The 25,804-nt window shown below is 39.1% G+C and overlaps 1 protein-coding gene across 5 annotated transcripts in view; it reads left to right on the forward strand.

Annotated features, from left to right (window-relative positions):
- LOC140699564 (trafficking protein particle complex subunit 9-like) overlaps positions 1-25,804 on the forward strand; it is a 217,174-nt gene that overhangs the window by 117,577 nt on the left and 73,793 nt on the right. For 4 of the 5 annotated variants that reach the window (XR_012077747.1, XR_012077748.1, XR_012077749.1 and 1 more), the window contains exons 1-2: positions 8,393-8,662; positions 9,258-9,383. The exons of the other annotated variant lie outside the window; for it this stretch is intronic. The gene's annotated coding sequence lies outside the window, so the exon portion shown is untranslated. Of the gene's footprint in view, positions 1-8,392; positions 8,663-9,257; positions 9,384-25,804 lie in introns of those variants that run through there. 5 annotated transcript variants of the gene reach the window in all.

Consider the following 25,804-nt stretch of genomic DNA (forward strand, 5'->3'; position numbering starts at 1 on the left):
AGCTGTTTTCAGAGATGGGTATATACGTAAAATATCATATAAAATAAAATGATTTATTTAACGTGTGCGACTTTGCAGCTGTTGGGAACAGCTCTGTTGGCCTGGTCTCCATGGAGGACACCAAGGATCAGCAGAGCATGCGGGAGGGAAGGCAGACTGCAGTGTTTCTGCGGGGGGTTCTCCCCAGCATGGTGCTCTGCTGAGTTGACTCTTCTCTGAGTTTGGTTGCCAGAGGAGCAGACAGCAAAGTAATGAGTTCTGGAGGGATTGTATAATGACAGGAAGAAATAGGAACCTGGAGATTTTCCAGACTAAAACACGCTTTTGGTTCCTGATTCAGTGTGTTCCATTACAGAATTGATGAGTTGTGTCTATTCTGGAACGTCATTGAAATAAACGTTCAGCCTAAATGTTAAGGGCTTTGATTTATTTGGCTGGAGGACTCGAGCCGGGATGACAGCATCTCAGATCACTCTGAGGGACTGCCCCCAGGAGGTAGGGGAGGAGCTAGGATATATAGAATCTTTACAACAAAGACCAGGTAATTGGAACAATAAAATTTTGCTTGTTATCTAAAGAAAACCAGATATCTCAAGTTCAAGTATTTACTGCTTTTCTATGTATGGTGGGAAGCAAACATTTGGGTCATTGAATTCATTCCTTTGGCAAGCACCTGGCTATCTAGGGCCAGTATCCTGTCCTTTCTTGCTCTGAGTCTGCTCGGAGGGCACCACTTTGAGTGGTTGAGAGGCCGGGCTGCAGGCATGTTCGCTGGGGGTTGGCAGCAGCCGCTTTTGACTTGGATTCAGCATTCTTTGTTTACTGACATGGTTGCAGTATTTTCATGCACATTGTAGTATTTTCATTCACAGTGTTCCCCCTTGGTCCTAAATTCGACCAATATTTTGAGAGACATTTCATGACGAATTTTGTCCCACGGTGCTAGGATGGCTCATTCCAAGTTCAGGTGAAAAATCTTCTGAGTTGCCATTCAAGGTGTTAGTTTTTTTATCAGGCCCTGTTGATACTAAAAGTTCTCTGGATCACCTGTCTTACTAGTCTATTATGATCCAGGAAGTGTTTAACCTTCTTTGCTCATTTCCATACCTAGAATCACACTATTATATTTATTTTATTCAGGGTTATAAATTTTATCTGTTTCTTCAAGATGTTTAGCCATCATCAATCTTGTGGGCCTAGTTACACATTGGGAAATGTAACAGACAACAATTTTATAAAATAGACAGGATATAAGTAATAAAGCTAGTAACGTTAATAAAGTCATGAGTAAGAATTTAATAGTCGAGAAGTTGTATTTTTGGGTTAAAATTTTGCTTGTGTTTCTAAGTTTGATCCTATGAGAAAGTTCATATTTATGGTCAGGGTCAGGGCAGGTATTAATTGGCCAGGTGAAATCTCCCACCTTGTAAGATCAACAGTGGCCTAAACAGAACTATAATTTCTTTTTAGAATAACGTTTCTGAGGGCTATCTAGTTAGAGCCTTGGAGTAGGGAAACCCACCAAGGTAACACAGAAGTACTAGACATAGGTAATTTATCATAAACTTAACAAGTGGAGTAGTTCATAATCAAAGGTTGGAGAAATTATCAAAGTAATTTTTATACAGTCCTGGTCCGGTGTCTTGGGTCAGATGTCTGGCTCAGATGTCGTCTTCTTCTCATCCTGGTCTGGAAGCTTTTTCTCCATTTGGGCATTGTTTTAACGTGAGCAGCGCTCTATAGGCCAGTGCACTGCAGGGGATGTTTCAGATAGGAAATTAATCCGAGACTCCGTTTCCTTCAGCTTTGGTTTGTATGGTCTAGTTAAGAGTACCTGAAAAAGGGTCTTTCCATTCAGGTTGGAGACAGTTCTTTAAGTCATGCCTGTTGCAGTATGTATAATCCCCTGGCTGCAGGTCATGGGGCATTGGAACTTTACCCAAGGATAGATTACTGAGCTTCAGAAACAAACCTAGAGTATTCTTTTCATAATTCAATTAAACTGTACAGTAAAGTGACATAACAGCAAGGAATGATCTGGGAAGTGTCTTAGTAAATATGGACCTCAATTAACAAAACTAGAATTTAATATCCACTAAAATATAATTTTTTTCTCTCTAAAGTTGCCCTCAGTTTTCTCAAATATAGCCAAATCAAGATTAATTTCTTTACAAGTTAAATCTGATTATTTGATCATATAGGCTTTTTAAATTGACTGTGTTGGAAGTTTTAATACGGAGTCTCAGGGTAGAATGTTAATAAGGTTTTCTAAGACCAAGAAAGCCACGTCAAGGCTTTTCATGAATTTTTGCCTTACAGATTTAGGTAAATTCTTTTCTCTTTAAAATCCTTAAAATACCTTTATACTCCTATATCTCTTAGGAGATGATCTCTCTAATTTGTCTGATAGAGCCACTGGGGACCTAAGTATTTTTAGTCTTTTGAGGGATCAGATAGAGAGAAAAGATAACTGTTCCAAGTCTGTATACATAGGTATAATTTATCAAATTGCTGTGAACCATAACTAGCTTAAGGAGAAGAGATTCTTTATGTCTTGGAAACAGGTTAAAAGCCAGTAGTATTTGAAACAAAATCAAAAATTATAACCATATTCACCAGGTTACTCAGTCCCATGTAACTAATTCTTTTAATGAGAGTTTTCATTACAACTTTAAAATTTCTTACCCAGTTTAGTTCAGTGCTGTAGTTTGAAATTTATTAGAAATCAGTAAATCTCCTTGAAGAGAAAGCATTTTGCAAAACCATCAGAAGAAAACAATTAACTGTCTATAAATGATAAAATATTTAAAAGCATGGTTAAACACCGTTACACTATAATCAATAAAGAAACCTGTTCACTATACCCATAATTATCACTGGTAACATTTCAGATAAACCAGAATTTTAGGGAGTCCATATAATTTCTACAATACCTATATTAATAATATTTCTCATTCAATATAACCTTAGAAGTTTTATGATTCATTTGACAATTCCATGTTATTTAAAATGCCAAATGAAACTTTATAGTTTAAAATCTCTCTTTGGGATGTTTCAGGGGCCTTCTGTAGCATCCCAAACTTAACTAGAGATTAAAAGAATTTTAATTAATTAAATTAATTTTAATGTAATTAATTATAATTTTATATTTGGGGAGCTTTTTGAAAGATTTCAGAACACTTGATCAGATAAACATATAGATCACTGTAAAGTAGTACTAATTCATTAACAAGAAAATATGTCAAAGGTAAAGGCAGAACAGGTCAGCTAAGAGGTATAAGAAGTTTTACAATCTGTTACTGAAGGTGGATTAATATTTTAAGAAAATTTTTTCCTCTTAACAGAGAGAAAACCAAATCTAATCTTGTACCAGCTTACTTCTAAGATTCATTTACGTTGCCCAATTTGATTCTAAACTTAGCCAATTCTGACCTCGTACAAAACTTTCCTCAGGGTTCCTTTTCCACAAGCCTTCCACAGCTTTCTATACTTATATTAGTGTGTCCCTTATTTTGTCTTCCATTCAGAAGTAACCAGCTTCAGGAGAAAGTCACTATTTTTCATTAACAAAGTATAATTCCATTCTTACATCTTCCTTTACACATTTATATTACTTTCCTAGGATACTGAGATCATTCCCTTACTAATAGAGACCATTTCTGTGTGGCACCAACCATTGATTAATATTTCTAAACACCTTTAGTTTCACTGTAAGAGGAAGTTAAATGTTAAGTAATTCATATTTCAATCTTATTTTATCTGACAATGGCATAGATATTTAATAAAATCTTGTCATTTAACTTAATTTAGCACAACTCTAGAATTTAAAGATATCAAACATTTAGAGATTATTTTAAGCATACATTTTAAAAATATATTTTAATATTTACCCAAAGCTCTCATCTCATTTGCATTTAATTTACTTAAAATTTTACCACAGCACATTACTGTTATTTTTTTTTGACAAATCTGCAACAGATATAACAGGATCTTATTTGACTTTCATTAAACCTAGGTACAGTAAAGGTATTATACATAATATTGATGACTTTAAAGATGTCTATATTAATTAGAACATACTTAAACTAAACAATAACAAATATTATGTTAATATTGAATATTTTCCAATTCACATGACGCTGAAAGTCAATTTGTTAAGTTTTTATTATAAAAATACTTAATTTTTAAGCTCGTATATTTTTACATCAATTAAGCAGAGCTCTTTGACTTTGAATTTTTTTTTTAGCAGTAGAAATATCTCACTTCTATAATCTGTACGCAGGCTTATAAAAAGACAAAAGCTAGAGATCTCATAGATTCACTTAAAAACTTACTTATAAGATATTTATAATAATAGTTGGAGTAAGCTGAATTTGCTTGCTCAAATCACTAAGGCTTACTATTTATGAAACAGATAGTTAAGATTTCTTCACAAAGTCTGAAGGACCCGTCAGAGTTCTGAGTTCTAAAATGCCAAAAATTTCTTGGCCTCAAGTTTTATTTCGTTGAGCTAATTAAGCTCAGTCCTAGGTCACTGTTTGTTGTATTTATATTTCTGATCTTCAAGACAAAGACACTCTCTTCCATATCCCCAGAGAACTGCTCTGTCACCCAGACCCAATTTTATCTCCTTAATTGGCATTTTTGTATCAGTGAGAAGAGCTGTAAACAAAGAATTCCATGTAATAAAACTTTAAGGTTTTCTTTATTATGTCTTCCAAAGCTTGCATAAGGCATTTATTAAGGTCTCTTTTCCTTGAGTTATAAGTTAAACCCAGGGTAAACCTATATTTTTTTATTAGCCACTCAAATTAGTTTTTAGTTTTACGTTATATTGGATGGCTCATGTAACTATATTGGTTTCCTTTAATTTGTTCAATTAATATTTTCAGAGGGACAGATATATGCCCAGCCTTATAATACCAAGAAGGGGAAGCGTTTTTCCACTGAAACATTTCTATCCCACAACATAAGCAAAAGGTTTATACAAAGACCATTTAAATATACCAATTTCACAAACTTTTATCTCAATTTTATTTAATCTTATAACTTTAATTTTTATATTTATTAAGTTTAATCAATAATTCTTATTTCTAGAAGGAGTGCCAGAAAACATTTTTTTGTGTGTTTGCATTATATATAATTTTATAGAAGTCTCTAGGATGCCCAAGTTTCAGCCAAAGAGCTTAGGCCCTTCTCGATTTTTAATTTCATTAATTGGTCTGTTGTCCCAATCATTGATCAAGTATTTCAGTCTACATATAAATATATTTTAAACTGTGGTAAATAAAACGGACTTGTTTAAAGTTTATTGTTGGGGGGGAGTAGGTGATCTCTTTGGCCCTTTTTTTTTTAACTTTACATAGTGTAGTATCAAAACCCTGTATGTAAATCCAAAAATGTCCATTTTATTTATCTCATTCAAAATAACCATATAAAAATATTTATCGTTTTGGGATAAGCTACTTATCTGTTTTTTCGACATTTTTACAATCAATTTTCCAGTTATTCAACCTACATAACATTAATTATTCTAAGTTTTTATTAGCATCCCTAGAAACATTTATCAGAAAGGAAAAACACAAATGTAGCTTTTCAAACCAGTTATATTTTTTTATCTGAGTTCTTAGGTTAACCATTAGATATATTTTTCTGCATTTAAACTTTATTTTAATAGGTACCAATAAAACAGCTGTTTATAATGAGATCTCTTTAAACTTTCACCAATTAAAAAGTTTTTCCAAATTAAAAAATCCATCATATGGCCATCAAATTATATACATATATATATACATATATATGTATATATATATATATATATACATATATATATACATATATATAGTGATTTTAAACCAATAAGATGAAGAGGCCCTTCCACATGAGAGTCGGGGTGTTGCCTAAATAAAATTCAAAGGTTTACTCTCCAAAAGCTTAAAGCCTTCGTGGTCCAGGCTGATGCAGCAAAGTTTAAGATGGCAAAATATCTGAAAATTGGTACAATCAAAGAATTGCTTAGAATCCCAATTTATTTGTGTGGCCACCATATGTACACAATACTTGAAACTTTTGTACGGCAGAGTCCAAGGTTTCCTTTAAAAACTAAACTAAACATATATATACTTACATACACACACTTAAAACACCCAGAGAAAGATAAAACATTTACATTTCAAGGACACAGGAAGAGAAATCCAAGTTCCCCCTAAAGGGGATTTTGTTTTTATAAGTTCAGAATTCCAGAAAATGTTTTTATCAGGCCTGGTTATTTTCAGAGTGAGTTTTTTTTTTTCTTATTCCCGATTAATGTTGTAAGTTTTGTATGTACATAAATCTGGCTGGGGTAATAGTTGGAGACTGGCAATCTGTCATTTCTTTTTCTTTTCATTTTTGTTCTTTATTTTTTTTGAAAGTTCTATTCCCCATTGTAAGGTCGGGTTCTCAGAATAAATTTGCTTGTAAGATTTCCCACAGGGACAACTCTGTGGCATGAAACCTTTGTCTCTACCACTCCTGGAAGATTCTCTGTCACCCGAGAATGCTGTTACCAGCCAGGAGGATGGTCCGAATTTTGGAGTTGAAAATTTCCTCATAAGAGTTTTACTTTTATCCTGAAAAATTCAATGGAGGTAACCAAATTGAGGAAAATATTAGACCAGCCACTTACCTAACCACTCAGTCCTGAACCCAGTGTCTTTCAACTTGGACCCACTCGGGATGTCTCCACTGGGTGAGTATTTTCCTCATATGTTTCCACCAGCCCCACTTTGGACATATCCTCAAGGTGGGTATTTCCTGTTATCTTTCAAACAGGCCCCACCCAGTATGTCTCCACTGGGTGGGTAATTCACCTCAGTTTCTTTCAACTGGAGGGCCACGCACCTGGATACACTGCCAGATAAAACTTAGGATCATCAACCAATATGTGAGATCTGAGAACCAGGAGAGACTCAGCAAAATTCATCTGGACTCCCCGAGGAGGCGGATGGGCACAAAGGGCCAGTGCTGGTAGCAAGGCTTCGGTTACTCGGAGAGTTCAGGTGGAGAGAAATCTGCTGTGGGTCCCTTCATGGTGTCCAAAACTGTTGACTGAAATACATGTGCAGCTTAAAAGTTAAGAGTTTTGTTTTATTTGGCGGGAGGACTCGAGCCGGGATGACAGCCTTTCAGAACTCTCTGAGGGACTGCTCCCAAGAGGTTGAGGAAGAGCTAGGATACATAGGAGCTTTACAACAAAGACCAGGTTGTTGGAACAATAAAAGATTACTTGTTATCTAAAGAAAGCCAGGTGTCTCAAGTTCACGAATTTAGTGATTTTGTATGAATGGGAGGAAGCAAATATTAGGACTCACTGAATTCATTTTTTAGACAAGCACCTAGCTATCTCAGGCCAGTAACCCGTCCTTTCTTATTCTGAGTCTGCTCAGAGGGCACCATTGTGATTTGCTGCTGTGGCTGGGCTCCAGGCCTGTCCTCGCTGGGGGGTGACGGCAGCCTTTAATGACTTGGTATCAGTATTCTTTGTTTACTGACATGGTTGCAGTATTCTCAATCACATTGTAGTATTTTCGTTCACAGACCGATTATGGATAATCTGCAACCTTGGAAAGCAACCGAGATGGAATTACTGCAGATACCTTCTGCTTTAATAAGCCGTGGGCAAACATAAACATGGAGGAAGCATATACTTGGATTTGGAGGTGTAGGGAAGGGATTCTGCACATTACAGGAGAACGCAATGCAGAATTCCTTAAGTCCACCTTTCTTTACTGTAGTGGTTTCTGAGAACATTTTATGGTAATTAAACAACATTGACAAATGGTGGCACACATTGCATTTAAGAGATGGCCGGCTGCAAACTTGTATATTGGACAGGTGGAATTCATAGGCAAGTGGTCAGGTGGATGGGAGAGAGATGGAGCCAAGGCCTGGGCCCAGATTCCGGTTTAAATCGCCATTTCTTCAACATAGGGCCTTGGAACAGAATGCATACTCTCTTAACCTGTTGGTGAATCTGTGAAATTGGCATGATAATATTCGTTTCATCCTGGGATTGTTGTAAGATCTAAAGAGTATTATAGCACACATGAAGCATTTAACACACTGGCACTTAGCAGTGTTCACTGTGTGGGGCCGCCCCGCTTAGCGTGTGTCAGAGCCGTAAAGGCAGCATTTGTCTGTTGAGGTTGCACTTGTAGCCCCTTGGCTAGGTTGTGAATTTGCTGATTTCCTTTAATACTTGTAACTCTGTGTGACATGGGCAGTTATTTTCATGGACAGATGAGGAATCTCAGGGTAAAGAACACTGTGTAATTTGCCCAAATTCAGACCATAATTTTGGGTTCAGTGGCCTCGGTTCAGCATGGGCCCCTGGGCCTTCTGCTCTCTCCGTTCAGCACCAGAGCCAGAAATGGAGTTGGCTGTTTCCCTGCCCAGAATATCCAGCAGGCCGCAAGACACCCCTGGCCCTGTGCTGCTTGAGCAAAAACTCCGGAGGAGAGGCAGTTACAAAAGGGATAAACATAAAAATAGACGACAGCAAACTGTGATCAGCCCTGAGAAGGAAAGGAACACGTCTCGCCGTGCAGAGCTGGGAGCTTTCCCTTCTGGGCTGGTCTGGGTGCGTTCATCTCAGCTAAACAAGCTCTGCTGTTGCAGCAAGGTAGGAAGGCAGGGCGCGTGTGGGTAGGTAGACAGGGCCTTATTGATCGTACTCATTCCCCATTAAGTGGCAGCTTTCACGGGCACTTACCTAGTAAACAGATGTGGGCCATAATCATCACGCACATTGTTTGGAAGTTTTATTGACCCCAGCTTTGAGATGAGGTCATTGAACCCGGGGAGTTTGCTGCATGCCCGTGATTACCTTGCAAATACCCCAACTGTTCTTTCAATCTAGACTGGTGTGGCTGTCATGCCCCAGCCCTGTGAATGGCATCGTGTAGCTTCTCCCAAGTGGCCCAAATGACTGACATTGATATGCTTAATTCGTTGGAAATGGTATGTGGCAATAATAGAAAAAGGTAGTAAGAAATTGTTTGGAAAACTGGAAAAAACCTATTCTTCCCCAGCTGGGGGAGCGTAACCTGTATCATTCACCCTACTCACTGCCTGTCACCTCCTCCCTGCCGACTCCGTGTTCAGAAGCCACTCTGAGCCTTGGGAGAACATTTTTCCTCATGACACTTTTGACTAGGACCCGCGACATCTCTGTCCCTGGTTAACTCTCTCTTCAAAGCCATTTAAATTTTTTGCAGGCTCCTCCACTCAGATGTAAGAATAGCCTCTTTAAACTTCTTGATGCAGCTCCATAATGAAGATCTTGCGATGGAAACCTAACCAAAACTGGGATGTATGCACAGTGACTGCAACCTCAGCACATTGTGAGTTCATAATCAGAGGGGTGGGTGACTCAGGAAAGGCTTTTTTAAGGTAACAAGGGGAAAGTGAAAGGACGCAGGCTGTTTGAGAAAGAAACATCTCGGTCACAGCCAACAAGACACCTGTGTTCAGGATGGGGTGTGGCGAGTGCAGAGTTCTCACAAATAAAGAAGTGATGTGATGGGAGGGAGGACAGCTGGGTACTTTATTGGGGAGAAAAAAGTGGGCTGAACATTTCCTGGTTGAACAAGAGGATTGTGACATGATGTGCTTGTATTTTGGAGAGAAGGGTTTTGTGGGGACAGGCCTAGGATTACGCTGTCTGGCTGGGGAGTCAGCACAACAGAGAAACACAGAGATCCTGGCAGACCCCAAGGCCCAAGCTGGCGAGAGGCTGCCCGCAAATTGGAGCCCTGGAGGCTGGTTCTGTCCCTTAGCTGGGGACTCAGACCTCGCTTCACAGCCCAGTCCTGTTGATACAAGAATAAAAAGCGTTGGGCATGAGAAGGGCTGTGTCCCACGCTTTCGTTTAGCCCCTGGGATGTGCCCCAACAGATTTTGTTCTTTGACTTCATGCAGTAAAGAATTCAAGAGCAAGCCAGTGTTGAGTAAAGGTATATATATTCAGAGAGATACATTGAAATGCAAGAGAAACGTCACGAGGTGTGGGGGTTTGATGCACAGATTAGAAGTAGGTACACACTCCACAGACAGAGTGTGGGCCTTCTCCAAAGAGGGAGAGAGAGTGGTGACCGCGAGGTGGCGCTGTGTTGCTTGTTTTCTTGGGCTTGGTGGTTTCATATGCTAATAAGTAGAAGGACCAGCCCTAGGGCAAGGGGCTGGGATTCCCAGGGAGTTGGCCATTTCCCACCCTTTGACCTTTTGTGGCTATCATTGGGACTGCCATGTGCCTGGGGCATGTTATTCACCACGTTACTATTACAATGGGTGTTTACTGAATCTCAAGATCTGCTAGAAGTTAAATCTCTTCATCCTGAGCCTCAAGGCCTTTTGGGGGTTGAATGCTTCACCATTTTGATGTCAATTGCTGTGGCCTTCCTTGAATGGCTGTGCTCTTCCCCCTTCCATCCTGTATCACTGTGATGACACAAAGACAGTAAAGGCTGGGCCCTAACCGTGCTCCTGCATTTAAGGGAGGGAAGTGTGGGGTGGGCTTATGATGACTCTGAGTGGTGAGAAGGATGTTTCAGATTTTCTCACGTGAGACATGGGGATCTGCCAGCAGCCTCCCCAGATTTATCTCACGGGCATTATCCCTTGTGTTGTTATGGAAACAACAGGCCAGCCAAGAAACAAGAATCACACAGAGGGTTGGAGTACTGAGATTTATTACGCTGGCAGGCTCAGAGAGGTTTCTTTTCCAAAGCTCTGAGCACCTCCAAGATGTGCACATGAGGTTTTATAGGATTAATTACAAGTATGGGGCTATTAGCCAATAAGGCTCAAACAACAAAAAGCAAGGAATCAGTACACTGAAGCTTATCAATTTGGAACAGATCCCGTTACTGACAAATGTTGACCTTGGATTTACGTGTTAGCTTATTAGCCCAGTAAACTGACACTAAACTTCAGATTTACCAGGTAGCCCAGCAAAACTTACATCACTAAACCGACACTTATCACACTTAGATTTGTGACTTAGCTTGTTAGCCCAGCTGGGGTTTTCCTTCACAGTGTCACTTATCTTTTCTATTTTTCTTTTTTGCTTTTTTTAAGTATTTAATCCAAATTTAATATCAGGGTTCTTTGGGAAAGAAATTTCTCTTTTTCTTTTCTTTGGGGCTCTTTTGGGTGGCAGGTAATTAGATGTATTTATGTGTTAGTGGAAGCCCTGGGGCTTGAACCCAGGACCCCGTGCACGCTAAGCACACGCTCTACCACCCGCCCCATCATCTTTTCTTTTTGGTTTAGCTGCCAAGAATCCTACAGCTGAATTTCTAGTCAGCCTTTAACACTTGCCCTGACTTCATGTAATCCATTTTTATGAGTTTATCTCCCCCTGGTTTCATTTAAGTATTGAATATCCATTTTCTCTTCACTCTCCGTTTTGCCTTTTTGTTGTTATGGTTCTTAAGCTGTTTATAAAAGAATTGTTTAAATTCTCTTTTAGCAAGAGGCTGAATGTGAATAAATATGTAAACCAACAGCACAATTAAATGCTTTTATACATTCTGAGCTGTTTAGTAGTTACTTAAAAACTGAATTGAATATTAAAGTAATAGCATTTAAAAATATTTTTTAATATTTTATAAAAATATAGCTGATTTAAAATATGATATTAGTTTCAGGTTTACAATAGATGCTCCATTTATAGTTACTGTAAAACATTGTCTGTATTCCCTGTGTTGTAAGATACATCCATCTAGCGTGTTTACATTACATGTTGCAGTTTGTATAAGAAAGTTGGGTAACGCAGAGCCTGGGACGTGGCTGTGTCTGACCCAGGTTCACGCTCATCCTGCCTGTCAGAGCTCAGGCGTTCACAACTTTCTGCACAGGAGCGAGTGGAGGCAGCTCTCATCAGTGCTGGCACCACCCTCTGAGTGGCAGTGACAGCAGTGATTTTGTGTGGAGGTACAAAGTGTTTTTCCAAGAGCTTTATATGCGTTTCTGCATTTAATAATAAAAGCCCTCCTGTGAGGAAGCGTTTTAAGTTTTCAATGTATAATACATTTTATTTTGATATTGATAGATTTCAAACCTCTGGAAAATTTACAGGAGTAGTAAAATAAATGCTTAGATAGAGTTCACTTTAAAGGGCACTATTTGGCTTTCTGTGTCTGGTTTATTTTAGCATTAAGTTTCAAGGTTCATCCATATTGTAGCCTGAATCAGTTCTTTATTCTTTTTGTTTGATAATATCATTTTCAATTTTTTTTCGTTTTTGGTCTATTTAAAAATATTTTCATTGAAGTCTTGTTAGTTTATAAGGTTGTGTCAGTTTCTTGTGTACAGCACAACACTTCAGTTAAATAGGAACATACCTGTAGTCATTTTCATACTCTTTTTAAACATAAGTTACTATAAGATATTAAATATATTCTCCTGTGCTATACAGTATAAACTTGCTGTTTATTCTTTACATACTCAGTATCTGCAAATCTTGAACTCCCAATTTATTCCTTCCCACACCCTCTCCCCACTGGTTACCATAGTTTGGTTTCTAAGTCTCTGTGTCTGTTTCTGTTCTGTAGATATTTTTTTTTCTTTCTTTCTTTTTTTTTAGATTCCACATGTGAGCAATCTCATATGGTATTTTCCTTTCTCTTTCTGGCTTACTTCACTTAGAATGACATTTTCCAGGTCCATTGATGTTGCTACAAATTGCATTATTTTATTATTATTTTATGGCTGAATAGTAGTCTATTGGACAAATATGCTACAACCTCTTTATCCAGCCATCTGTCAGTGGACATTTCGGTTGTTTCCATGTCTTGCTATTGTAAATAGTGCTGCTGTGAAGATTGGGGTGTAGGTGTCTTTTTGAATTAGGGTTCCTTCTGGATATATGCCCAGGAGTGGAATTGCTAGTTCATATGGGAGGTCAATATTTTGTCTTTAGAGGAACATCTATACAGGTTTCCACAATGGCTCCACCAAACTGAATTCCCACCACAATGTAGGTGTGTTCCCAATTCTCCAGAGACTCTCCTGTATTTATTGTCAGTGAACTTCTGAAAGATGGCTATTCTGACTGGTGAGAGGTGACACTTGATTGCAGTTTTGATTTGCATTTCTCTGATAAAGATATTGAACATTTTTTCATGTGCCTACTGGCCACTTGTACGTCTTCATTGGAGAAATGTTGCTTTAGGACTTCCGTAAATTTATGAATTGAATTGTTTGTTTGTTTTCCTTATGAAGTATAAAAGCTGCTTACATATTCTGGGAATTAAGCCCCTAGCAGTTTCATTTATTGCAAATATTTTCTCCCATTCCATAGGTTGGTTGTCTTTTTGTTTTGCTTACTGTTTTCTTAGCTGTGTAAAAGTTTGTAAGTTTAATTAGATCCCTCTTGTATATTTTTGGTTGTTTTTCTATTGCTTGAGTAGACTGCTCTAGGAAAACATTGCTGAGATGTATGTCAGATGTTTTGCCTATGGTTGTTTCTAAGAGGTTTATACTATCTTGTCTACATGTTTAAGTCTTTAACACATTTTGAATTCATTTTTGTGCATGCTGTGAGGAAGTAGTCTAACTTCAATGATTTACATTCAGCTGTTCAGTTTTCCCTACACCACTTGCTGAAGAGGCTGTCTTTACTCCATTCTATGCTCTGACCTCCTTTGTCAAAGTTTCAATGACCAAAAGCTTGTGGGCCTATTCTTGATAATTTTGTTTATCCGTTCATTGATGGGTGGATATTGTTAGTAACTTTTGGCTACTCTAAATGATACTGCTATGAATATTGATGTGAAATTTTTTATGAGAATATGCTTTCATTCTGTTGGCTGTACATTTGGCCCGCCATATCTGTAGTTTCCACTACATGGATCCAGATGACTGATTGTAAAGGGACTCGAACATCCCTGGATTATGGTATCCAGGGTGTGGGGTTCCTGAAACCAACAACCCAAGGGTATTGAGGGATGACTCTACATATAGGAGTGGAATTGCTGAGCCATATAACTCTAAGCTTTTGAGGAAATACCAGACTTCTCCAAAGAAGCTGCACCATTGCCCCTTTCCTCTGGCCGCATAAGAGGTCACTCTGCCTCCTGAATGACATTTGTTATTGTCCATGTTTTGGTTATAACCATCTTAGTGGGTGTAAAATGAGATCTCATTTTGTTTTTGATTTCCCTAGTGATGCTGAGCATCTTTTCATATGCTTATTGGCCATTTGTATATCTATTTAAATTCGTGGTAAATTTAAAAATTCGGCTTATTTCCTTGTATTGTTCAGTTGAAAGCATTCGTTATATATCCTGGATACTACTCTCTTATTAGATAAATGCTTTACAAAATTTTTCATCTATTCTTCACATTGTCCTTTCACTATATTTTTTTTAAACATTAAAACAATTTCTTTACAGGGGAGGTAGTTATGTAATGATTTATTTTATTTTTCTTGTTAAGCATGCACTCTCTCACTTGAGATACACATTTTCCCTGTCATTTCACTTTCTTGATAATGTCCTTTGTAAGGAAAAGGTTTTAATTTTGATGAAGTCCAGTTTATCTGCTTTTTTCTTCTATCATTTGTGCTCTTGGTTTTGTATCTATGAACCAAAAGCCTATCCTAGGCCCACAAAAATTTATACTGTGTTTTCTTTTAGGAAGTGTATAGGTTTAATTTTTACATTTCTGTCTGTGATCTATTTTGAATTAATTTTATTTGTTATATAAAATATGGGTGTTCAGATTCCAGATTGATTCTTTTGCCTGCAGACACCCAGCTGTCCCTGAACCATTTGTTGAATAGACTATTCTTTCAATGGAGTGTTTTTGGCCCCCTAGTGGAAAACTGTCTGTAAATGTAAGTTTTCCCCGTGGGTTTTTATTGTGTCTCTTAGATATATTTATCCAAACTTATGCCAGTATCATACTGACTTAGTACTATAGCATTTTAGTACACTTTAAAGTGAGTCCTCCAACTTTATTCTTCTTTTTCAAGGTTGTTTTTGCTGTCCTGGGCCCCTTGCACGTCCATGTGAATTTTGGGATCAGTTTTTCAATTTTTGCAAAGAAGTTAGCTGGAATTTTGATAGGGATTCCACTGAATATATAGATCACTTTGAGGAGTCTTAACATTTATAATAATTTTGTCAATCATTCCAAGAAAATGGAATGTCTTCCATATATGTAGATCTTTTAAAATTTATTTTGGTGATACTTCAAAAAGTTCAATGTACAAATCTTGTAAATTTTGTTAAATGTATCTCTCACTTTATTTTTAATGCAAAGGCTGAGTTTCTTATGGGTGGGACTATATATCAATCTTCTTATTTCTAGAAGTCCTTCACAGCAAATACCCTAGGTATATATTTGCTACATAAATCTATCCACAACTATTCCCCGCCCCATGATATAAGAAACCAAGACCCAAGTTAAGCTACCTGAAAACACATATGTGGAAGTGAGAAATGAGACCCTTGGGTGGGGCTTTGTGCAGATGGTACTGAGAGCTTATTCAGAATGGCTTTTTCTTAATTTCTTTTAAACAACCCTTTCAGTGTATTTAGTCAGATACATTAAGAAAATGCCCTTTTGATGTGTGGAGTAGCTAAGACTATAATTTTCAGATAAATTCTAGTGAGAGTGTTGTACTTGAAACCTAATTTGCATCAATCTTTGAAGATTTATGTTTCAGGAGATTTGACTAAAGAACACCTGTCTTTATTCAATAACGAGAACTAAATGCTCAAGCAATATGTAAGAGTTTGAGCAAACTGCCCCCGCCCCGTAGTGCTGGGTGGCTGCAGCTGTAACTGAGTCAGCGCTTACCTCTCCCAGTATGCTTGTGGTGATCTGCTCTAAGGGGCTCGTCCAACAGTTTGTCAGTAGTCTGTTAGACAATGTCATAAAACATTGATTGAAGGTTGCTGGAATGCAATATATTCTTATTAATATTAAGTAAGTACATATTGAGTGCTTACTGTATGATGGAATTGTCCCTCAGCCTCACATGAATATTATTTCTCTTAAAACCTCTCATATTTCCTTGTTATTCTCACTTTACAAATAAGGAGACTGAGAATTATGTCTTCTCTCTTTTGGGGGGAGCTCATTATCAATGATGAGAATTTGTAAGGAAAAAGATATTGATTCATCATGAGAAAATATTTTTGTGAGAGTCAGCAATGAAGAAGATGAACACTGAAGAAAGTGATCATTGTTCGAGTGAGACAAGCCCTGGGTTGTGCGGAGTCAGCATCCCTGTCCTGGACACGGTATGTGTAGGGCTGCGTGGTGGGTGAGGTGGCGCGGCCACGCAGGGAACGCGGATGCTGGGGCCTTAGGCTGTGCTCAAGCCCGGTGGGGCTTTCCCCTAAGGGCAGTGGACCATCATTGACAGATTTTAAGTAGGAGAGTGGGGTGCTCTCGTAGTTCACATTTGTCTTGTAGAATGCTTGGAAACATTTAGAAGGCTTGGCAGGAGGTGATGTGATGAGTCAGTGTAGGGTGGCTGCGAGGTGTAGCAGTGTTCAATTTTCAAGTGGTTTTCAGGCCCATGCTTATGGCTTAGTAGCTGTGTCAGTTTGAATGACACAGGCAAGGAAGTGAAACAATTTATCTAGTCAATTGAAGCAGTGATGTACCCAATTCCCAGGACTGTTGTGGAGATCCAGTGAGATACACTGTGCAGTGTGCAGCATGGTCTCCAGCACAGAGTCAGTGCTGAGTGAGTGCCAGTGAGTATCTGGTAGGTCAGTTTAGGGTGGTGGGACTCGGTGACTGAGGATATCTGGTCCTTGAAGGAGGGGTCCATTCGCATCTGTGAGTGATGGGCCTGAGTTGGTAAACGCAGGGAGACCTTACCCCCCGACCAGAGGCCCTGGGCAGGACGGCTCGGGAGGGGCACCGTGAAGACAGCTCTTTGCAGGTGGAGTTGGAGGTGCCCTTGAAACATCTACGTGCAGTGTCACGAGCTGAAAGAGGAGGTCTTGGCCCAGGCTGTGCATTTTCCTAAAATCTCAAGTCCTGAAGACGCCAAAGTATTGATCACTGAAAGTGAAGTCATACTTTAAAGGACAAATGAATAGTAGTATCATCTCTGTCATCAAAGCTCACGTCTATTTATTCATCACTCAGTTTGCTAATTGGGTACTTACAGAGCTCACTTCACCCTCCTCCCGTGGGATCAGGCTCCACAGAGAAGAGCTGGTGAGTCTCCCTCATTTCAAGAAGTAGACACATTTAGATTGTAGCGTTCTGTACCTTGCCAGACTTAGGATATTAGTCTGTTGGTTTAATTGTATTTTCTGTTGGCCATGTCCTGACAGGAGAGTAATTTTACCACATGGTCATGTTTCTATTAGCTGTTACTGAGATTTGCTGATCTGATACATAGTGTATGTATTATATTAACTTTGTAGAGTAGTTACCATTTTTCTGTCTTTGCCCTTTAATTTTGTTTGCCCCTTCAGTGTTATATCCTTTTTGGGGCCTTACTTTTTTTTAATTAAATAATGTCTGTTAGCAGTTAAGAAAACAAAAGCAAAGAAAAAATGCACATGAGAGCTAAATTTAGAAAATGTCTAGTGTGGTTTCTGTCTCGGCAATGGAGGGTTCTAGAAACTCTTAGAAACCTTCATTAGACAAGTGTTATAAAATGCTGATTAACAAATAAAACCTTCCTTCCTCATCTTTCAACCTGCACAACTAATTGTCAAGAAAGTGAGGGGAAATTCTCAGAAGCCAAGACAAACGAGAAAGCAGGGATTCTGGGAGATACGTGAGCGTTAGAAGCCGTGGGGTGCTGCTTGGCTTCTGGACTTATTTTCAGTTGCCTTGACAGGAGGGCAGGAGATGAGCCCCAGGCCTCTCAAAATAGGAGTTGGATGGGTGATCATATTATGGGCCTAGCCAATCCTGAGTATCTTGGTTTACTAAAGGGTGAAAGAGGAAAAAAAATTCCTCAAGGCAAGAAAGTAAGGAAAGTCAATTTTGTTGGAAGTAGGGAAAAATAACAAATCCAAAGTAAGGATATAGTTTAAAGCTGTTCTGACATTAGAGTGACCACAAACTCCTGGCAGAAAACCACAGCTACTCCTTGATTGATAAGTTGTGTTTTGAATGAATCAGTGAACAGCCATTCTGAAAAAGGCCTCCAGAGTCTTGTGGATCAAGATACTGGACAGCAAACACCTCTCTTCCAAGGTCTCATTCAAATAACCAGAATGGTTTTAAAGGAAACTATCAATAATCTGAGTTCTATTTATTGACATTACTATATGCTAGGAATTCAGAGGTGACTATGTAGTTGTCTCCTCTTTTATGGACCTTACTTTCTCTTTGGGGAGACAAAATGACATAGTTGGGTATCTTGGTGGAGGGAGGTGTTAGTCTGTTGCAATTAGCCAGGAGAGGAGATTAAGAAAACAGTGAAGGGTGGGTGAACATTTTAGCTGAGGACAGTCTTGTTCACTTGGCTTTTAATTGCAGGCTCAATGAGCTGTCACTGGAGGGAATAGATCTTACGGAGGATGGACTTAGCTCAGGTCTCTTTGGAATGGACAAGGGAACCTTGAGAAAGACTGTCAAATCTGTGCAGACATTAAAGTTCACTTGAACGTGCTCCATCCCTGAGCCAAAGATAGGACAAATATGCAGCACTTCTTGAGGACAGAGGAGTGGTTTTTAAGGTTCTTCAAGAATGAATCCCAGGGAACCGAGATGGCCAGTTGTCAAACTGAGACTTTGCTCTTTGGACGGTGTACCCATCAAGGGTATTGGCCTTTTATATGTTTCCATTTGTCTTTAATACATGTCTGTTGATGAGGACGTGGGCACAAGTGTTTGACACCTTGTCGAGGTGATTTTGGATACCTGCCTAGAAGCACGGGCACAGTTGCCGCTGCATCATACATCTTGCAGCCCGTCCCTTTCCCCAGCTCCGTAATCACGGCAGAGTGGTTCCTTGTTGACCTGTCCATCTCCTAAGTGACATCATAACCCATGAAAAGACCGGAGCATATTAACTTGGCTTTGTTAAAGTCAAAGGTACAGATCAAATATGGAGTCAGATTTGTAATTTCCTATTTCAGTAGTGCCATGGAGAAGACAGTTTGGTCAGCTTTTTGTAGTGCCCTGGAGGCATTCTCTCTCAGCTTCTGGGCGCCTCTGTTGAAAACCCTTCATAGCTGTCTGGCCTGCTGGAAAAGCACTCTGCCTGTTTTACCCTGAAGATGTGTTCTGTTTATAAACTCATCTCTACTCCTTGGAAAACAACTCAATAAAAACTCAGTTGGTTTTCCACCAGCCATGGGCAGGGGTGAGGTAAACAGTGTTATTATTTCATAAAATAATAGTAATAATAGTAATTGTGATATTAGTAGTAGTAGTAGTAGTAATAATAATAATAATAATATTAAAAGAAGTCTTAAAACAGGACTGAGCACATTGGAGAGAGTCAATAAATGCTTTCTGGCTTACATCAAAAGTGATGACTCAGTGATTCCATGGCTGGTCTATTTGCTAAGCTAGTTACTCTTTGCTCCATTACACATTTTTTTTAAGTGAAAAAGAAAAACAAGCAAATGGTTAAAAAAAAACTCAAACAGAGCACAAAAATACACAAGTGAAAGAAGATTTCCCTCATCCTCTGTTCTTTCAGCCTTCTCTGGAAATGTCACTGTTTACTATCCTTTGGGTGCTTTTCCAGATATGCTTTGCACATTCCCACCTATGTATTTAAATTAGTTTAAAATTTTAGTTATTTTTAACTTAAAGGGATTTAAATCCTCAAGTGTCTTCTGGCCGGGTAATAGAAAAGAACAAATCTGACTCCATATTAGATCTGTTCCTTTGAATTTAACCCTATGCTCTGTCTCCTAGGCTTCATCTTGCTTGTAAAACAATGTTGCCTAGAGCCTGAAATAAACAGGAGATCCTATTCTGAAGGCTCTGACCTTTAAGGATATTTAACACTTTTTCATTCATTAAAAGATAGCAAATTGCATAATAGAAAATAACTTTTGTTTTGTTGGAGGATTGCAGGGATCTGACCCACGCAGATAGCTGCAAGAACAAAGGATTCTAAGAAGAAGGAATCCCTACACTAAGAAGTTTGCAACAACCAAGCACATAGGAAAGGAGCCTGAATTGTGACTTGGGGAGATGGTTTTCCAGGACATTAGTTTGCCATCTAGGTCTACAGAAACTTGCTATTCCGTGCCCCAACATCTGGTCTCCCAACTTATTGTCCTGTCCTGCACTGAGGAGAAATAATTTCGACTTGGTAACACTCCTATCTACCTAGAAAGCTGGGCACTGGAGCTGAGTGTTATGGAAACAGGCCAGCCAAGAAAAGCACCAATCGGGGTGTTGGGTGTACTCAGAAGTATTATGCCGGTGGGCTCAGAGGGGCTCCTGCTCCGAAGTTCTGAGCATCTCCAAGACGTGCACATGAGGTTTTAAAGGCTTAATTACAAGTAAGGGGGAATTAGCCAATAAGGCTCAAAGAACAAAAAGCAAGGAATCAGTACGCTGGAGCTTATCAATTTGTAATAGATCACATTACTGACACTTGTTGGGCTTGGAATTACGAGTTAGGTTGTTAGCCCAATAAACTGACACTAAACTTCAGATATATGAGATAGCCCAGCAGAATTTAGATCAGTAAACCGACACTTATCACACTTAGATTTGTGACTTAGCTTGTTAGCCCAGCTGGACTTTTCCTTCACATGAGGACAGCTCTCCCACACCCAGGGAACCACTGCGAGCCCTTGATGTTTCCACTAGGGTTGGGTATGGTTTACCCAGGAGGGATGGGGACTATGCACCAACACTCAGGCAGTCTGCTCTGTCTGGGGCTCTGATCTTGTACCATCCCGCTCCCCGCCAGCCCAACACCTGGGATAGTGGAGCTAAGGCAGTGATCCTGCCTGCCTGTTTCCCAGCGTGTAAAAGGGGAATATGTACCTTTCCCAAGGTAGTTCTGAGCGACAACACCTGCGGGTGCTTGGTTCTCAGAGCAAGAGAAAACCCAGGTCCGCGTGGGGGCAATGGGTGTGATCCCCATAGGGCTTCTGCAGAAGCATCGGTTGGAGGGCTGGATCAGGGAGGTAAAACTTGAGCTGCGGGACTTGAAGGGTTACAGAATGGTACAGAGGCTCGTCTGCCACCTCTGGGTGCCCCAGAGGTAAAGCTTTTTCTCTCCAACACTGCTACCACCCTCCCCTCTCCATATCCCTCCCTAGTCCCTGCTCATCCTGTCCATCTGTATCCCTCCACTTTTCCCCTCTGCTCCACCCACTCCCATCTTCTCCCTCCCTCGCTGTCCCACCTTCTCTCGCAGAACCCAGAGAGGATCGCTGGCCCTCCTGCGCATGCGCAGTCAGTGCCAAGTGGTCAGTGCCCTGAAGACACAACTGACAAATAGAAGGGGGCCGCACCCTGTTACAGCGGGTGCTTTCACTTTTTGGGTCCTTATGTAACTGCGTGGTGTTATTCAGGATCACCCATTCTGAACTGTGTGATGGTGCTGCGGTGTCTCCTAGTTATTTGTTTCTGTAAGTACTCATGTATTTTTTCCAATGTGTGGTACTAGACATCTAAAAATGCATTTTTCAGATGAAAAATAATGTGTATTAAATATAAAAGTCTGAAAAAAGGGTCAAAAGGTCTATCCTTTTCCCAGTATTCAGAGATAATAATTAACACTTTAAAATCTATTTTCTGTTCTTTTCATCAGTGTGTATTAACTCTGTCATAAAAACCAGCGAGCACTGTGTTCCTGTTTGCTGTATGGAGACCTCCATTTTCCATTCGGCTTATTACAATTTTTTTTACAGTATTCTATCTCTGCTGGCATGATTTTTAATGACCATTATAGCATTCTGTGTTGTGGAATCCCCGTCCATTTTACTTTGGACTTAAGTAAACTTTTAAATTCCAAGTAAACTTAACTGGAATACTGAAAAGAGAACTGTGGTGGTACCGAAAGTCCCCTACTTCCCTTCAACTTTATTCCTGAGAGTAAAAACTGCTGACAATGTGGAGTATATATTTCATGACCTTTAGGCCTATGTCATATATATATACACATACATAAATGTATATGAGTAATCTATGTATATGTGTGTGTATATAAGCTTTATTGAAAAATAAGGCCATACTATATGTTTTCTGCAGCTCGGTTTATTCACTAAGGTATATATCACAGACGTCCTCTCCCTCCAGACTCACCCGGTCCTTTCAGATAGAGTAAAGGGGTCTCCTGATGTGCAGGTTTGGTCTCTTGTGTAAGGACACCTTTCGTGGGAGAGAACTGTGGACAAGGCCTTGGACCACGCCGAAACACCGGAACTTCAGTGGCCACAGCTCACCGTGATTTACCGCATCATTGTCTTGATGGTGGACACTTAAGTTTTCTCCATTTTCCACTGTCAGAAAGGGTGTCTGACTGGCATCCTTCTTGTACAAACATTCCTGTGATCTTGTATGAGTATTCCTTTAGTTGAGGTTTCTGGAAATTTAGTCCTTGGATGTGACAACTACATAAATCCCAGGCTCCTTTCAAGTGAATCTAGAAATTCCTTCTCCTGTGGGGAATGAAAAGATGTAGAATAAATTTTGTAACCAATTCTCTATCGCTGGATATGATTCCACTTCAGCTTTTCTTCCCACCAATGTAAACAGTGCTGTGTAAATGCTCTGATGAGTACATCTTTTTGAACTGATTCTTTTTGTAAATGAAACGATTCCTAAAAGTGAAGTTCAGCCTGTGTGTACACACGTTTTCCAGGGTTTATATATCCATTGACATGTCGTCCTCCAAAAGATCACTCCCAGTTTGTTGTCTCAAAAATGGACACTAGCTGGAATATATTTTACAAATATTTGGCAATATGATGAGCAAAATGATTTTCATTGTTTTAGTTTGCACTTTATGACCAGTGTGGTATTGAGCATTTTTCACTCATTAGCCACCTAACTTTTAAAAAGTGAATGATCCCTTTGTCCTTTGCAAATATTTCAGTGAGGGAGCTTCTTGTTGCTTTGTGACAGCTCTATGTATATTATGAACATTAGCCCCTTGTCTTCATCAACATGTATCACAGAGCTTTCCCTTGTCATTTTTTGCCTTTCATTTTGTTCAGTAGGTTCATTTTTGTTGTGGCCCAAAATAACCTTTAGATAGTAAATGTCTTCTTTTTGGGTTTTATTCTTGATATTATTCTTAGAAATGCTTTCTTATAATGGTATAAATTTCTTCTGTAGGTTTTTTTAATCTCTAAGATGGAGATGATAATGGTACTTGTTACAGTGAGGAGAAGCTGAATTGATATGAGCAAAGAGTTGTATTTGCTCTTATTAGTACTTTCTAATATTTACATCACTTTCAGTAACTTTTCTTGTGGTCATTATGACTGGAAAAGAATTTGTTTTTTCCAGGGATTCTCTGATTGTACCAAGACAATTATTGAATTCATACTTTGCTTTTTAATTTGAAATCCCACCTGTAAAAAATACTTATGTACACTAGAGTCTCTTTTTGAGCTCATGATTTATTTCTGTCAATCTTACTTTCTTACTCTAGCACTATATCTTACATATTGTAAAAATTTATTTAATATCTGACAGTGCAATTTTTTGATTTGCTTTTCGATCCCTATTTTTCTTTGCTATTATTATGACTTCATTTTTCCTGAAGAATTCTAATATAATTTTTTCAAGTTAAAAAAAGGATAAGTGTTGTCATGAGATTTTTTAGTAATTTTGAATTATCTTTAGGAGAACGTACATCTTTACAAAACTGCTTTCCTCCATACAAAAGGTTGATGTCTCTACTTTCATACTTCTTACTTTACCCCTCAGTACAGTCCTGTACTTCCTCCATATACAACATGGGCATTGTTTTTGAGTTTATCCCAGATTATTGTTGATGTTTTTGTTAATTTTTTAAGTGAGAAATTTTTGCTATTATATTTTTTAACTGTTAAAACTGACACCAAGGAAGGCAGATTCGGTTTGTAAATACTCACTTTGTAACTTCTCATTTAAAATTGTAAGTATTAAGTACTTGTTACAGAATCCTTTCTTTTCTGTTTTTAAAAATTTGTTTCCAAGATTCTCAAAATGGTCATAGCTAAGTAGTATAGGTGGGGAGACAGATGGAGAGAGGTAGTGTGGCTCATGTACAAACTGTGAGCACTTTCATGGCTGCCTTTACGTTGGAAAAGCTGCTGAAGAGTCCAGGTTAGACCAGGGGTGGCTTTGTATGCACTTGAAAGCCAGCTTTCCTGCCTGTATGGTGAAGCCTGGTGGGCGTGGCAGGTAGATGATCAAGGTCGAATGGAGGTTATTGGCTGCACAGAGCGCTGTTTCTGAGAACTGGAGACCATCGCCATGGGAAATGCTTGGTGCCAGGAACAATGCAGAGGAGCTGGGGACCCTATGTGTTAAGGATTTTCCAGCCCTAGTAGTGGGAAGATCAGACTCTGCGTTCAGATCTGAGTTTGAATTCATCCTCTTTAGTTTACTTGTCCTCTGACTTTGGTCAAGCTATATACCCTCTTTCACTTCCTGTTTCCTTGTCTCTCAAAGTAGGAGAATTACATCCTGCTGCTAGAGTGTTTGATCAGGTTAAATAATTTGTGTCTATAAGATGTCACGTACAGTCACAAGCTCAGTGAGAAAAGGGCTGTTGCCTGTTCTTCTGCAACTCAGTGCTTGACAAGACATGGGGGAAAGCCAGTCCCTAATTTGTGTGTGATGCAAGTAGGAACAAAATTAATGTCTTGCCTTTCCCTAGCAGTACTCTTACAGCTTTGCTTCATTTACTTCTTTCCTCCTTTCCTTTCCCCTTTCCCATCCTCCACCAAAAGAGCCTGAGACTCTCTCAGAATAATAGATTCAAATTAATTTAAAGGTAGGCTCATTCTCACGAAATAATAATAACATAAAAAAAACTGTGCACATCCCAGAATACGTTGTATTTGATTTACACACACACACGTGTGCGCGCACACACACACACACACACACAATCAGGCTACCTCCCACTTGCAGAGGGAGAAGGACCACTTTTTCTGAGTTTTCACTCACTGAGCGTGAGAACAATGTCTCTTACACAGACTTTCACCAGGCTTCGTGCATGGTGTTTTTAATTGAATTTCTGCTTTGTAGCCATAGATATAGTCTCCTAATAGAAGAGAGAAAGTGGAGACATAGACATTCTGCTGAGATATTGGTGTCATCATATTTTAGTTGTAAAGGACTTAAGACAGCATAGAGTCATAACATTTCATGGGTGAGAATCCATTTTGTTGTCACGTGGACAAGAACCTGGATCTTCTGCCATCTTGTCCACGTGGGTGAAGAGGCAACTGGGCAGGGGATGGCAGGCATCCTTCTTGCTTGAGTTCCATGTTCTTGCTAGTTTTCATTGCTCAGCTGCCTTTAGTTTATGTCCATGAGGCCTCTCATGGGAAGGTCACTCTGTCCTGATAGAATGAGTTTCTTATCAGCAAAAAGCTCTGGAGCCACTCATATTTCCCAGAGTTTTCTGCTGATCTGCTGACACTTTATATAATTGAGACTTAAGAAAATACTGAATATAAATCCTTATTGTTATTGTTTGCCCTCGAGTTCCGTAGGAATGGGGTGCTGTCTCAGGCTGTCTAAAGCTCGATCTGAACAAAGATAGGGTGATAGGTTGTGCTGCTGTACCTCCAAAGTCAAAGGGGATTTCCACCTTAGCTTTTAGAATCAGACAGATTAGTTCAAATCT

Source organism: Vicugna pacos, chromosome 11, assembly GCF_048564905.1.
Source record: "Vicugna pacos chromosome 11, VicPac4, whole genome shotgun sequence".
In the NCBI taxonomy this organism is placed as follows: Eukaryota; Metazoa; Chordata; class Mammalia; order Artiodactyla; family Camelidae; genus Vicugna; species Vicugna pacos.